Below are 14,038 nucleotides of genomic sequence, written 5' to 3'. Positions count from 1 at the left end.
AAAAACGTGGCGCTGCACAGCCTCTACAACGAGCACTGCTAGTATGCAGTCAATTGTGGGTGCCTGAAACTCAGTAACTGGAGGTGCTCGCATAAGGAAAAAAAAGGATGAATTCCAATGTATATGCAAAGAGAAAAAAATTGCGGCAGCACTCACCAGGTGGCGTGGTTCATTCCTTTATTGAAGATACGAATTCCATTAGAGTGAATGCACGGCTCGGGGGAGTGCGGACATGGTGGAAGTGAGCAGGGAAGGACAACAGCTATTTTGCGCTATACCAGCGCTTCTACAGGTCTCAGGTCCTGTAGAAGCGCTGGTATAGCGCGAAACAGCTGTTGTCCTTCCCTGCTCACTTCCACCATGTCCGCACTCCCCCGAGCCGTGCATTCACTCTAATGGAATTCGTATCTTTAATAAAGGAATGAACCACGCCACCTGGTGAGTGCTGCCGCAATTTTTTTCTCTTTGCATATACATTATATTTACCTCAGATTCCAATGTGAATAAATATATGACTGGCTTAAAAGTGCTACCTGGAAATTAAAGTGTTTTTTACATTAGTAGTATGTATATCAAATTTTAACCCCTTTTCCACCTGAGACGTACCCATACATCCCTATGACCTGAAACTTATTGACCTGAGACATATGGATACGTGCTAGCGATTTTGCACGCACACAGGCTGTGCGCGCGTGATCGCCACTGGATGTCAACTGATTCTGATAGCTGACACCCGCCTTTCAGTGTCTTGAACCACTCCCAGCACTTTAACCTCCTAAACGCTGCAATTGAACTCCATCACAGCATTTGGAGAGAAGGCAGAGGGATGACAGCCCCTCTGCCCTTTGATCGGAGACCATGGAACGTCACGCAAGGTCCTTATAATTGCCATGGTGACCCGATGATGACATCCTTGTCACCTGAGTTAGATTGCTGCTAGATCATGCTCAGAGAATGATCAGCAACTTGGACAGTGCAGCACTGACAGTTTGCATAGCATAGGGATGCTGATGCATCCCCATGCTAATCGATCAGCCAGCAAAAAAACAAAAGTACCATAATGGGAAAAGTAAACAAGTTGGAAAAAATATATATAAACAATAAAAGTACACATAATTGGTATCGCCTCGCCCACAACGATGTGATCTGTGAAACCGTCCCACTAATTAACCCCTTTAGTGAACATCATAAAAAAACAAGGCAAAAAACAATGCTTCATCATCATATCACCGAACAAAAAGTGCACTAAAACACGATCAAAAAGACAATTATAAAAACATGGTACCACTGAAAACATCATCTTACCATGCAAAAAACAAGCCATTATACAGCATCATCAGTGCAAAAACAAAAAAGTTATACCTCTCAGAATAACGCTATGCAAAAATAATTATTTTCTCTCTAAAATAGCTTTTGTTGTGGAAAAAAACCAAAATATAAGAAAAGATATAACTGTGGAATCACTGTAATTGTACTGAACCAAAGAATAAAACCGCCTTATCACTTTTACCACACATAGAACGACATAAACCCATTCCAAAAAAAATTTTTTTTCTTCATTCTGCCTCACAAAAATAGGAAAAAAAAGTGATCAAAATATGTCACATGTCTGAAAATGCTACCAATAAAAATGTCAATTCGTCCTGCAAAGAACAAGCTGTCACATGGCTCTGTCGGGCGAACTATAAAAAATTATTACTCTCCCGAAGTCAGGTCCCCTGCTTTGATGCAGGGCTCCGCGGTGAGCCCGCATCAAAGCCGGGACATGTCAGCTGTTTTGAACAGTTCACATGTGCCCGCAATAGGCGCGGGCAGAATCGTGATCTGCCCGCGCCTATTAACTAGTTAAATGCCACTGTCAAACGCAGACAGCGGCATTTAACTACCGCATCCGGCCGGGCGGCCGGAAATGACGTCATCGCCGACCCCCGTCACATGATCGGAGGTCGGCGATGCTTCTGAATGGTAACCATAGAGGTCCTTGAGAGCTCTATGGTTACTGATCCTTGGCAGCTGTGAGCGCCACCCTGTGGTCGGCGCTCACAGCACACCTGCAATTCTGCTGTGTAGCAGCGATCTTATGATCGCTGCTACATAGCAGAGCCGATCGGGCTGTGCCTGCTTCTAGCCTCCCAAGGAGGCTATTGAAGCATGGCAAAAGTAAAAAAAAAAAGTAAAAAAAAAAATGTGAAAAGAATAAAAAAAAAAAAAAAGTTTAAATCACCCCCCTTTCGCCCCAATCAAAATAAATCAATAAAAAAAAATCAAACCTACATATATTTGGTATCGCCGCGTTCAGAATCGCCCGATCTATCAATAAAAAAAAGCATTAACCTGATCGCTAAACGGCGTAACGAGAAAAAAAACCGAAACGCCAGGATCACGTTTTTTTGGTCGCCGCGACATTGCATTAAAATGCAATAACGGGCGATCAAAAGAATGTATCTGCACCAAAATGTTATCATTAAAAACGCCAGCTCGGCACGCAAAAAAAAAAGCCCTCAACCGACCCCAGATCATGAAAAATGGAGACGCTACGCGTATCGGAAAATGGCGCAATTTTTTTTTTTTTTTTTAGCAAAGTTTGGAATTTTTTTTCACCACTTAGGTAAAAAATAACCTAGTCATGCTAGGTGTCTATGAACTTGTAATGACCTGCAGAATCATAATGGCAGGTCAGTTTTAGCATTTAGTGAACCTAGCAAAAAAGCCAAGCAAAAAACAAGTGTGGGATTGCACTTTTTTTACAATTTCACCGCACTTGGAATTTTTGTCCCGTTTTCTAGTACACAACATGGTAAAACCAATGATGTCGTTCAAAAGTACAACTCGTCCCGCAAAAAATAAGCCCTCACATGGCCAAATTGACGGAAAAATAAAAAAAGTTATGGCTCTGGGAAGGAGGGGAGTGAAAAACGAAAACGGAAAAACGGAAAATCCCACGGTCATGAAGGGGTTAATGTGTGACAGCAGCCAAACATAAAAACCCAATATAAATCTGGTATTGCTGTAATCGCACCAACCCGAAGAATAAAGTCACCTAATCACTTATACCTCATGAGGAACAGCATAAAAAATTACTAAAACCAATTCTTCACATGCTGCTTTGTTCATTTTGCCTCCCAAAGATCGCAGTAAAGCTTGGCATTTACCCTGCGCTCTGCTCTGGGCGCTTATTCCGGGGCTTCCGTGTAAATCTCTGAAATATGTGATTCAGATGGAACATCTGACAGAAGATTCCCTATAATGAGGCAGATGGAGGCACTGTGCACGATGCAATAGGAACTGTGATCTGGTGGTGTCTGTCTTTTTAGGATTGAATAAAGGTGCCATCGGCCACAGTTTTGTGTACTTCTGAAAAGAAAGACAAGGCTGAAGAGAGGCCAGATGGAGTCCAGAGTAAATATCCGATATTCTGGGCACAAAATACTACGGGTCCTATACAACAACCATATTATCCTATCAAAAAGACTGGAGAACTTTTAAAAAACTCAACAAATCTTTATTAAACACATTAAGTAAAACATATAAATTATAAGTTAGCACATTATTTGACAATACATGGTACATTCAAGTAAGAAGTGGTATCAATAATAAACAATTCTTTTAAAATACATGATTGTTCTAAAAAAAAAAGCCGTCCTCATTTACCGTATATGGAAATATATAGCTATATTTATTTATACGCATGTGGACTTAAATATTTTCATACATAAGAAGGAAAAAATGCAGTCACAAATCTCCACAATCAAAAATAAAGGAATACCTAGGATGGTTATATGTATATTTTTTTTACTATTTTACTGCCCTCTAGTGGGATGGAAAGAATTACATCCTTATGTTGATTTAAAAATATATATCCTGCTGCAATCCTCCTTATAGTTCTCCATATATATTTTACAGTGCGCCAAGCACCACTTAATAACTGTGTAAATTTATATATATTTATATCATAATAACAACAAACACTGCATAGAAAGAAAATAAAAAAATGTAAATTGCAGAATGCAGAGTGTAAAGTGCAGAATGCAGAGTGCAAAGTGACAGTATCACATTGGTGCATGGCAATCTCTATAATAAATATACATATAGCCCTTAGGATGATATACCACCAGATCAGACTGAAGGACCACGTGTGCGAACCCTCTAATGCACGTTTCGCGTTGCTGCTTCTTCTAAAGTGGTGTCCAGAGTAAGGCCGGCCTCACACTAGCGAGTTTTACGGACGTAAGAGCGCAGAAATTACGTCCGTAAAACTTGCAAAATAAACGGCACAATTATTCTCAATGGGGCTGCTCCTATCAGCCGTATATTACGGTTCAGTATTATACGGCTTTCTACGGCCGTACAAAATCGCAGCATGCTGCGTTTTTCAGCGTATTGCGCAAAAAAATCGCTAATGAAAGTCTATGGGGGCGAGAAAAATACGGATTCCACACGGACCTGCAGTGTGACTTGCGAGAAATACGCAGCGCTGTTAGTGAAAAGTCGGTAATTCAATTGCCGGCTTTTCAGTTCTCCTGCACAAACCCGACAGGATATGAGACATGGTTTACATACAGTAAACCATCTCATATCCCCTTTTTTTTGCATATTCCACACTACTAATGTTAGTAGTGTGTATGTGCAAAATTTCAGCGCTGTAGCTGCTGAAATAAAGGGTTAAATGGCGGAAAAAATTGGCGTGGGCTCCCGCGCAATTTTCTCCGCCAGAATGGTAAAGCCAGTGACTGAGGGCAGATATTAATAGCCAGGAGAGGGTCCATGGTTATTGGCCCCCCGTGGCTAAAAACATCTGCCCCCAGCCACCCCAGAAAAGGCACATCTGGAAGATGCGCCTATTCTGGCACTTGGCCACTCTCTTCCCACTCCCTGTAGCGGTGGGATATGGGGTAATGAAGGGTTAATGCCACCTTGCTATTGGAAGGTGACATTAAGCCAGATTAATAATGGAGAGGCGTCAATTATGACACCTATCCATTATTAATCCAATTGTTTGAAAGGGTTAAAAAACACACACACATGATTTAAAAGTATTTTAATGAAATAAACACAGCGGTTGTTTGAATAATTTATTGCTCTCTCAATCCATTTGCAGGCCCTCGCTTGGCAAAAGAATAAACGCACAAGATACATACCTTCTGATGTCCGATCACTTCCCACGATGTAATCCATCTGAAGGGGTTAAAATAATTTACAAGCAGGAGCCCTGCTAATGCAGCTGTGTGCTCGTGCTTGTAATTCCCCGGCGAATGAATGAAATGTAGGTCATTGACCTACATTTCCTTCAGTCGCGGTGATGCGCCCCCTGGTGGATGTCCTCATATGACCTAGAGCGTGGGAAAAAGTTCCCAGGCTGCAGTTCATGAGAACATCCACCAGAGGGCGCCTCACCGCGACTCAATGTAAGTACAGATCCAGCTTTCCTTTCAGCACCCGGGGATTACAGACACGAGAGAGTGGTTTATCGCAGCTCGTGCCTGTAATATTAGTTAACCCCTTCAGATGGATTACATCGTGGGAAGTGATCGGACATCAGAAGGTATGTATCTTGTGCGTTTATTATTTTGCCAAGCGAGGGCCTGCAAATGGATTGCGAGAGCAATAAATTATTAAAACAACCGCTGTGTTTATTTCATTAAAATACTTTTAAATCATGTGTGTGTGTGTGTTTTTTAACCCTTTCAAACAATTGGATTAATAATGGATAGGTGTCATAATTGACGCCTCTCCATTATTAATCTGGCTTAATGTCACCTTCCAATAGCAAGGTGGCATTAACCCTTCATTACCCCATATCCCACAGCTACACGGGAGTGGGAAGAGAGTGGCCAAGTGCCAGAATAGGCGCATCTTCCAGATGTGCCTTTTCTGGGGTGGCTGGGGGCAGATGTTTTTAGCCACGGGGGGGCCAATAACCATGGACCCTCTCCTGGCTATTAATATCTGCCCTCAGTCACTGGCTTTACCATTCTGGCGGAGAAAATTGCGCGGGAGCCCACGCCAATTTTTTCCGCCATTTAACTCTTTATTTTGGCAGCTACAATGCTGAAATTTTGCACATACACACTACTAACATTAGTAGTGTGGAATATGCAAAAAAAAAGGGGATATGAGATGGTTTACTGTATGTAACCATGTCTCATATCCTGTCGGGTTTGTGAAGGAGAAATGAAAAGCCGGCAATTGAATTACCGGCTTTTCACAGATATCGCGCTGAATGAAATCTAAATACAGAATATATATATATATGTGTCTCAATGACATATATATATATATATATATATATATATATATATATATATATATATATATATATATATATATACTGTATATATGTTTTACCGAACATTTGAGCACATAAATCCATTAGATGTCGGTTTTGCAAGCCTGCGCGAAAATCTCGCAGTACAGATGCCATACGGATTACATACGGAGGATGCCATGCGCAAAATACGCTGACACACCCTGACTACGGATCAATATTTTGGGAACATTTCTCCGTATTACGGCTGTAGTATGGACATATAATACGTGGCGTATTGTCTTACGCCAAGTGTGAGGCCGGCCTAACTCTGTTGCCTCATTATAGTGAATGGATCCATCTGAGGTTTCCTCTGTATCACATCACTTGCAGATTTAGAAGAAAACCCCAAAGTAAGTGCTCAGCGTAGAGCGCTGGACAAAATGTGATCCTAAATGTAAATGTTATGTAAAATGCTCCTAACAAAAGCAACTCAATCCACAAAAAAAGCAAGTCCTCACTCAGGTCTATCATCGGTTCATGGAAATATAGGAGGCTTAGGCTACTTTCACACTAGCGTCGTTTTGAATATGTCGCAATGCGTCATTTAGGAGAAAAAATGCATCCTACAAAGTTGTCTGCAGGATGCGTTTTTTTTCCCATATACTTACATTAGCGACGCATTGCGACGTATGGCTACACGTCGCAACCGTAGTGCGACGGTTGTGTCGTGTTTTGGCAGACCGTCGGCACAAAAAAAGTACGTGTACCGTTTTTTTGCGCGTCGTGTTCGCCATTTTTGACCGCGCATGCGTGGCCGAAACTCCGCCCCCTCCACCAAGGACACTACAATGGGGCAGCGGAAGCGCCGTAAGACTGCACAAAGTCTCCAGAAAAATGAAATGGCTCCTTGCCCCTTAAAATAAATTCATCAAATTCTGCTCCCAAATCTAAATGCCCCCTCCTCTTTGAGCCCCACAGTGAACATAAACCACATATAGCATCCACATGTTTGGCATTTCTGTAGTGTTGAGATCCTGCCTAATTTATGGGTGCATAGCTTCAGAAGTATTAGCTGGGCATAACCTACTGGTCACTACAACGTACTTGTCACTACAGCATACTGATCACTACAACAGCAGTTTACAATTTTTACTCAGCATCATCCACTGCTGCTTGTTTCTGGAAAACACACATGGAGTCAATTCGTTACAACACCTGTAGATAAATTCCCAAAGGCATATCATTTTCAAAATGGAGTCACTTGAGGGGAAATTCTGCTCTTTTATCAATTAAGGGCTGTGTATATGGAGTCCACAAACTATTCTAGGAATATCTGCACTCCAGGAGGCAAATAGTGCTCTGTCCCTCCCGAGTCTAAGCAGTAATGTACAGCCACATATGGGGTATAGCAACATTCAGTAGAAATTGTGGGACAAATTATGGTGCCATTTTTACCCACTTCTTGTGTGAAAATGAAAATCTGTTGCTGAACCAAAACTTTGGTTGTAAGACTGCAGTTATTTTTTCTTCACAGCCCAAAAGTATAAAATTCATAAATTATGATCACTGCACCCCTATATGAATTAGTTGAGAGGTCTAGTTTGTAAAATGGGGTTACTTAAGGGGGTTCTGGAAAATCAAGGGCTCTCCTATAGTGATGAGCGAGTGTGCTCATTACTCGAGCTTTCCGAGCATGCTCGGGTGGTCTCCGAGTATCTTGGGCATGCTCGTAGATTATGCTTGTGTCCCCGCAGCTGCATGATTTGTGGCTGTTAGGCCTTTTTCACACTAGCGTCGTGGGGCCTCTGTCTCAATCCGGCAAGAAACGGATCCTGCAAATGTGCTCGCAGGATGCGTTTTTTGCCCATTGACTTGTATTGTCGACGGATCGTGACATATGGACATACGTTGCATCCGTCGTGCACTGGATCCACCGTGTTTTGGCGGACCGTCGGCATGAAAAAATGTTCAAGTGAACGTTTGTTCGTATTTCGGATCCGCCATTTCCGACCGCGCATGCGTGGCTGGAGCTCTGCCCCCTCCTCCCCGGACTTTAGAATGGGCAACGGATGAGTTGAAAAACTGCATCCGCTGCCCACATTGTGCAGAAATTTCACAACGTGCATCGGTACGTCGGGCCGACGGTTTGCGACGGCCCCGTACCGACGCAACTGTGAAAGAAGCCTTAGACAACCTGAACACATGCAGGGATTGCCTGTTTGCTAGGGAATACCTACAGGAATTCAGGCTGTCTAGTAGCCACAAATCATACAGCAGCAGGGACGCAAACATAATCTACGAGCACGCCCAAAATACTCAGAGACCACCATGCTAGGAAAACTCGAGTAACGAGCACACTCACTTATCACTACTCTGTCATGGCATCCGCAAACAGTAAAATCTGCACTATAGTACAGCGACCCTTCCCTTCTAAGCTTTGCACTGTGCTTGAAAAATATTTCCCAAGTACAAGTAGGGTATTGGCGCACTCAGGAAAAAAATGGACCTCAGTTTATTGTAAAAAACATTACTACTAGCCCTTGGAAAAACTTGAGGATGAAACAAATTTTAGTGGTAAAAATGTAATTTATTCTTTCTTCACCACTTAATAGTATAAAATTCTGTGAGGCACAAGTGGTGTCAATATGATCACTGCACCCCTAGTTGAAATAATTCGGCAATGTAGTTTGCAAAATGAGCTCACATATGGGGGTTTCTGTTGCTTTAGCACTTCAGGGGCTTTGCCAATGTGACATGGCACCCTCAAACCATTCCAGCAAAATTTGAGCTCCAATATGGTGCCTTTTCCCTTCTGAGTTTTGCACTGTGCCTCAAAATTAGTATTGCACAACATATGGGATATCAGCGTACTCAGTATAATTCCTCCTGTTACCCTTGTTAAAATAAAAAAAAGGGGTTACAATTAAATTTTTGAGGGGAAAATGTGAATTTTCTCCCACATATGAGGTAATGCAATACTCAGGAGAAATTGCACAACAAATTGTTATGGTCCAGTCCGGAGTTTACTTTCTTCTTTCCTCTCTAGAGACTGGTCATGCAGGGGTTAATCTCCTCAGCCTCGCTCTGGAGCTAGCTGGGCTATTTCAGTCCTTCACAGCCTGCTGACCAGTGTTAGTGATCGTTCTTGCTTCCAGGCTTGAGCCCCTGACCTGTATTAGTGATCCGTGTGCCTCTGACTGCCTGTACCCCTGCATGACTCTACCTGATCTCTGCACTTTGTCTCTGGTTTTCCGATTCTGATACCACGCTCCCCGACTGGCTTCGACTCTGGTTTGAACCCTGACTTTGTCTTACGTCTCACATTTTGGTTACCACGTTCCCGGTAGGCTCTGACTTCTTGCTTGTCCCTGACTATTCTTCTGACTACCCCTGTGTACTGTGCTGACCTCTCTGTGTATGACCTTGGCTTGTCTAACTACTTTTTCATTACCTGTGGCACCTGTTCTGCTCTTCAGTGCTGCTACGCTGTGTTTGCAACCTCTCTTCCCTCACCAGCACCCCCTAGTGGAGGTTGCACTATACTGCACTGCAGCAGCACATTACTTTATCAGTAACCACACATTTAAATGGGATTTTGCATTTTTTTCTCTGGTCAAGGATCCGCTGCATAACTTGGAATATCAAGTGTCCAGTTTTACACAAATGATGCGGGATTTTTCTGTGAAACATCAGTCCCTTTTCACATCTCAACCACTTACTGAAAAAACTGACTGAGAATGTTAAGACAGTGCAGGGAAACACCTGTCATATTGTTAGTTTACCTGGTGACTCTGTGGATGTTGTTTTGCCCTCTCCGGGACCCTCGGTTACACTTCCGGACACTTTCTGGCAAAAAAGATACATATTCAAGGAGTGCTGTAAATTATGGTTATTTCTTAGACCTCGATCATCTGGGGATGAGACTCAGCAGGTAGGGATTATTATCTCCTTACTTAGGGAGGGACCCCAATCCTGGGCTTTCTCTCTGCCCCTGAACGGAGGTCGGTAGATAGGTTTTTTTGAGGCCCTAGGACTTATTTATGACAAACCGGACCGTGTTAGGGTGGCAGAGGATACCATTATGGGTCTGGTCCAGGGGAAACACTCAGCTGAATGGTACAGCTCTGAGTTCCATCGATGGTACACTGAGGTGTCTTGGGATGACTCCTCACTGAGATGTCTATTCAGAAAGGGACTGTCAGTTTGCTTGAAGGACACTCTGGCTCTCCATCCACCTCCCAACTCTTTGGAGGAGGCTATGACTCAGGCTATCCGTATGGATCGGAGGCTATAGGAGAGAGGTCTTACACAACGAGGGATTCAGTTCCCTGCTAACCCTGATGTTCTGCTTCCATCTGAACCTATGGAGGTGGAAGCCACTGACCTCCAGGAAAAAGAGAGGAAACAGTGGCGTGATGGAAAGCTGTGTTTTTACTGCGGAGATCCTGGAAATTGGAAAAAGGACTGCCCCCTCCTGTCCACCGTCTAACAAGCAGCTGAGTCTGGGTGATCATCGTGGAGACCACTAAGACTCTCAGGTACCTTTTTCTTCATTTACAAAGATACTGTTTAAGGTGGAACTTGGGGTGGAGAACGGCTTTGTTCATACTTCAGCTTTTGTAGACTGTGGGTCATCCCTGAACTTGATTGACTCTAAGCTGGTGGCCCGCTGTAGATTAGGGACAGTTAGGTTGTAAACTCCCTTACAAATTGTGGCTATTGACTCTACACCTCTCATAAAGGATGGTCTCCATTTCATTTCTGAAGAATTCACCCTCAAGTTGGGGGCCCTGCACCAGGAGCGCATGTCATGTTTTGTTTTGGATAACCTGCAACGGCATAACCCGGTTTTTGACTGGGGGTATCGGGATATTGTTAAATGGGGACCTAATTGTTCTGAAAATTGTCTTGCCACTGTGTCTATGTCATCCGTCAGTCTGGAGGGTATTCTGGAGTACCTGAAGGACTATGAGGATGTGTTCTCCGAAAAGCAGGCTGAGGTTCTACCAACACACCGCCCATTCGATTGTGCCATTGATCTAATTCCCGGTGCCAAATTGCCCAAAGCCCATCTGTACAATCTCTCCTGCCCTGAGCGGGCTGCTATGAAGGAGTATATCTCTGAAAGCCTCTGTAAAGGGCATATTTGGACATCTGTCTCTCCCGTGGCGGCGGTGTTCTTTTTTGTAAAAAAAAAGATGGTGGTTTACGCCATGCCTCGATTTTTGATAACTGAATAAGATCACTGTGAGAAACACTTATCCTCTCTCACTTATACCTGATTTGTACAATCAATTGTCGGGGGCCAGCTGTTTTTCTAAATTGAACCACAAGGGAGCATACAATCTCCTCCATATGCGGGAGGGGGATGAGTGGAAAACTGCATTTCTCACCTCTGAGGATCTATTTGAAAATGTGGTCATGCCATTCGGTTTGACTAACGCACCAGCAGTATTCAAGAATTTAATTAATCATGTTTTTTCTGACTTTATTGGATGCTTTGTGGTTGTTTATCTTGATCATATACTCATGTATTCCTCTATCAGACTAAGTCACATGAGTCATCTTCGTGCAGTTCTCCAGAGGCTCAGGGAGAACTCACTCTTTGCCAAACTGGAGAAGTGTTAATTTTTCACTCAAGAGTTGTCCTTTCTAGGGGTCATTTTGTCCGCTGAGGGGTTTCTTATGGACCCTAGGAAGGTACAGGCCATTGTAGATTGGGTGCAACCCAGAGATCTAAAGGGTCTTCAGCGATTTCTGGGTTTCGCCAATTACTACAGAAAATTCATCAAGGGGTTTTCTCAAGTGGTCAAACCCCTCACTGATCTCACTCAAAAGGGGCTGATCTCAAAAACTGGTCAGCTCCAGCGGTGGCGGCGCTTCCTTCATTAAAAAAAAGTTTCATGACTGCCCCTGTACTGGTTCAACCTGATTTGTCTAAACCATTTATCATAGAGGTAGACGCCTCTGAGGTGGGGGTGTGGACTGTGTTGTCCCAGGGGCCCATCACATTAACTAACTTAAGACCCTATGCCTTCTTTTCAAGAAAATTCTCCTCTGTTGAGAGGAATTATGATGCGAGAGTTGTTGGCCATTAAATTGGCATTTGAAGAATGGAGGCATTTTCTGGAGGGGGCGGTCCAACGTATCACAGACATTACTGATCACAAGAACCTGTCTCACATCAAGTCCGCCAAACGTTTAACTCTGAGACAGGCAAGGTGGTCACTTTTTTTCCTGATTTCAGTTTTCCATCACTTTCAGACCAGGGTCCAAGAATGTGAAGGCGGATGCCTTGTCTCGCACCCAAGATCCGGTATCACCTTCTGAGCCTCCTTCCTCCATTCTTCAGCATGGGGTGGTGGTGGCCATGGTGTCCCCGTGATTGGAACAGGAGATTCGTGAGGCCCAATCTTTGGCTTCGCCATCCATACCTGAAAATAAGCTCTTTGTGCCTGTCCAGTATCGGTTAAGGGTGCTTCGGGTGTTCCACGACTCTGCTTTGAGTGGGCATCCCGGAATCTCAGCCACTCGTAAAGCCATCACTAGCTTATTCTGGTGGCCCTCGTTGACATCTGACATCATTGGGATAGTGTCGTCTTGTGAAACTTGTGTCCACGCAAAAATCTCCCGCAACCGGCCGGGGAATTGTTGCCACTGCCCATTCCGGATAGACCGTGGATTCATCTGTCCATGGATTTTATCACTGATCTTCCCTCTCTAATGGCAAAACTGTGATCTGGGTGGTTGTTGATAAGTTCAGTAAACAAGCACATTTTGTACCATTAACAGGTCTCCCTAATGCTGAGACTCTATCTAAATGATTCATTGAGCTTGTGATCCGGTTGCATGGTGTGCCTGTCAGTGTGGTATCTAATAGAGGGGTGCAATTCGTGGCAAAATTCTGGCGGGCTTTTTGTAAAAGGCTGGGCATCAGTCTGACCTTTCCATCGACCTATCATCCCGAGACCAACGGTCAGACTGAAAGGACCAATCAATCTTTGGAGCAGATTTTGCGGTGCCTTGTCACATCTAGACAGGATGATTGGTGCTCTGCAATACCTATAGCGGAACTTGCTTTCAATAATCGTGTCAATCAGTCCACTGGTTCTTCTCCATTCTTCTGCAACTATGGGTTTCACCCTCATTTTGGTGAGTTTTCCTGGTTGGATTCGGGGTGTCCAGGGGCTGATTCGGCCTTTCTGCGGTTGGGGGAGGTCTGGATGGAGGTTCAGAGAAACATTGGGGAGGCTCAGGGCAAATATAAATTTTTTGTGGATAAATAATGTTCTATGGGGCCGGCTTATCAGGTGGGGGATATAATATGGTTATCCACCAAAAATATAAGGCTGAGAATTCCCTCTGCTAAGTTGGGTCCCAAGTTTATTGGTCTGTATGAAATTTTAGAGGTGATTAATCCTGTGGCCTTTCACCTGCATTTGCCTCCGTCGTTGCGGATCCCCAATGTGTTCCATAAGGCACTTCTGAAGCCGTTGGTGCCCTCCTCTGGTGAGTCTCCCTCACATCCACCGCCTGTTGTGGTAGATGGCCAGACCGAGTATGAGGTGGAACAGGTGGTGGATTCTCGTATGCTCCGCCGTTCACTTCAGTACTTGGTCCATTGGAAAGGGTACAGTCCAGGACCAGTCATGAGTGCCTGCGCGTTCGGTCCATGCTGATCAGTTGGTCCAGGTCTTTCACGCTTATCTTCCAGGGAAGCCTGGGGGTCCTGTGGCCCCCATTGAGAGGGGGGTACTCTCATGGTCCAGTCCGGAGTTTGCTTTCTTCTTT

General features: G+C 43.9%; 1 protein-coding gene across 1 annotated transcript in view; it reads left to right on the top strand.

The window, feature by feature from the left end:
- LOC143803976 (uncharacterized) overlaps window positions 1–14,038 on the top strand; it is a 296,624-nt gene that overhangs the window by 127,039 nt on the left and 155,547 nt on the right. The window lies entirely within an intron of this gene.

The sequence above is a fragment of the Ranitomeya variabilis genome, chromosome 2, assembly GCF_051348905.1.
Source record: "Ranitomeya variabilis isolate aRanVar5 chromosome 2, aRanVar5.hap1, whole genome shotgun sequence".
NCBI classification, from domain to species: Eukaryota; Metazoa; Chordata; class Amphibia; order Anura; family Dendrobatidae; genus Ranitomeya; species Ranitomeya variabilis.
This window is presented reverse-complemented; position numbering and strand designations above follow the sequence as displayed.